Below are 2895 nucleotides of genomic sequence, written 5' to 3' on the forward strand. Positions count from 1 at the left end.
AATAGGGATTTTTACGGGAAAAGGGATAGTCTTGATTATTTTAGCTTTGACCGAGTAAGTTTTCTTTCTTTATAATTAGAATAACGACTACCATCAGTCTGTCTAAATTTCCTTCGAGAATAACATTGAAATAAAGTACTAATTTCATAGAGATTTCTGTCGCTTGGGCTAAATCAAGATCTTATTCTGAATTAATTTAATACTTACATTTGAGCTATTTAAACTGAAATTGGAGTCAGGGCGAAAAATTCCCTTTTGAGTGTTGTCAATAGATTTATAAAGGGGTTTGAACCATGCTGATAGTGAGGTAGCCTTGAAGACTTTTTGTTATTAATTAAAGGATGCGTAGTCTAATTAAAATTGATTAGAATTGGAAAAGTACGCGCGTAAATAGCTTAGGACTCTAGATTTTATTCTATTTGGTGATTGGTTTTATAATTCGGCTAGTATATCTTAATTAGCCAAGGCTTGGGCTATTTAGACAATAGACAGCATTTTAAAGGTTAAAATAAGCGAAAATAGTTTCTTCCTAGAACTTAAACTTGTGGAAGAGGCTTAGAATAACCGAAGGTTTAGAAAGGGGGAAAAACCGTAACCAAGAAGCCAACGTTAGGAGAGCTTTTTTGATGGAAAAGGGTTTCCAGCCTGGTAATCCTTGGAATTTTCCTGGCATTTATAAAAATCTTACATACAAGATAAGTGAAACTATCGGATACTAACATTACTCCCCCTTGTGTGTTCTCTGACGTGTATACGAAAGGGGACTTTATCCCTCCTTTTGGCCACTCTTTCATTTCGTTAACCCGTGCCGACTATTTATATATAGGCAGCCTCGATGTGTCTACAGGTAGGTTAGGGAAAAAAGGGGAATTATATTGTCAAACTAAGAATATTAAGTCCTTTCTGTCTAGATAGATTCAATTAATAGTTTTCCCTGCTGAAATTAAAGTTTATCAAAGGTCCAAGGAACACTAATCTCTTTTACAAAAATATAAATATATGATATCTTGGTTTAGGTTAAAAAGTTAAATTGATATCTAATCAGATACGGTTATTCCTAGTTTTGCGAGAAACAACAATTTGAACTAAAGAATCTTATTTACCTCAGAACTCAAGCCTTGACTAGCTATTCAAGTGTAACTCTTTCAATTAGAAGTATTAGATAGCGATAAACTAAAATAACCGCCTTTTCTCAGTAACGACGTTTGGTAAGAGGCTGCAACCTCCTTGGAACTGCAGGCCCACACACATACCATATCATACCAATCAAATCTGAAGAAGACCATTGGGAAAGGTTTATTTAATAAGACGGTATACAACGTTTTCTCCTTTTATTTTATTTAATAATAAATATTAGTTGTCACTGTATTTTTGAGTACCGATCCTTACCAAACGCCTCAGTTTTTACAACGCTACCACTTTTAGTCCTAATTAAGTAGGGCAATCTTACAAAGCTACCTACAGACGTTAAAGAATTATGTAAAGACCTATAAAATTACATTGGCTGAAGCCCTAAAAGGGCTCGTGAGTTTGTCGAAATGCAGAAGTTCATGGAGCTTGACGAACACAGAATCCTGCGCCATGTCAAAACTAGGTGGCTTTCCCGACTTCCAGTTATTATGCTTTATCTCGAACAATGGGATTGTTTAATCCTTTTTTTTTCAGAGTGAAAGCTTTAAAAAGGGAAACAAGCCACAGCTATACTCGAAAAATTGCTGTTCCTTACATTCAAAGCTTATTTTGATTTCTTCGCATATATCATACCATTTATTAGTGACCTTAATCGGTTGTTTCAGTCGGAGGATACCCAATTTCAAATATCTTACAGTGGAGTTAGTGAGCTGTAAAAAGCGATTATAAACTATACTATGAAGCCAAGCTACGTGGAGATGACAGAAGCACCTTTGATACAGTTCAGGGACCCACACCACTTTCCAGATATGAAAGAAGTAGACTGCGGCAGTCTTGTAGAGGTTATATTTATCAACAACAAAATCTCGTTATAAGCTGCAACTGCCTTCAAAACAGTGTTTACGGAATACATGATAGAACTGAGCGACAAAATAAGGAAAAGGTTTTCAGTTCAAAATATTCACCGGCTAAAAACTTAGACAGACAGGACCCAAAGATAGCAATGTCTCCTGACCACTCAAACTTAAGCATTGTACCACGACTTGTCCAGTTGCTAAATTTGGCAAAGGAGATTGATGTGGAAAACATTGCCAAAGATTGGAAAAGGCTACCATTTTGCGCTGATCTCGAGAAATGTGTAGATTCTGACCCACTTTATTTCTGTTTTATAGTACTAGAACGATGTGATGGTTCTCAGGTTAAAAGTTTCCCATTCTTGGGTGAATTCATGATGAAAATGCTTATCCTATCACATTCTTCTGCTTGTGCCGAGGGCCTTTTCAACTGTCAATTTAAACAAAACAAAATTGAGAAATAAACTCAGCTTTATTACTCTTAATGCTGTTCTGGGTGCCAAACGAGTCGTTACAAGGACTGAAAACCCGCAAAAGCATGGTGACACACCTCGACTGGTGAAATGCTGGAAACGGGTACAGAAAATCTGCAATTGTGAGTGCCGCCATGGCTTCTGATTTAGATAGTGATATTTAATGGAATATTTTTGGTAATTTTTTGATGTATAGTTTTTGTAGTATAGAGTAGTTGGATCTGCACATAACTCAGAGATTAAAAGCCCAGTTCCAGTTTAAAAAACAAAAGATGCCATTGTCTAGATGTTTAAGGTGATTTAAGAAATAGTGAAAGATATGGTCTCTATTGTGCAATTTGTGGGAATATATCCAACTCGACCTTATAAGGTGAGTGAAGGATGTTTTAAAGGCATTTTGGAGAAAAATATTGTTTCAAAATTAAAATCTCCAGTAC

The sequence above is a fragment of the Artemia sp. Qi Xiang Cuo genome, chromosome 2, assembly GCF_049724085.1.
Source record: "Artemia sp. Qi Xiang Cuo chromosome 2, ASM4972408v1, whole genome shotgun sequence".
NCBI classification, from domain to species: domain Eukaryota; kingdom Metazoa; phylum Arthropoda; class Branchiopoda; order Anostraca; family Artemiidae; genus Artemia; species Artemia sp. Qi Xiang Cuo.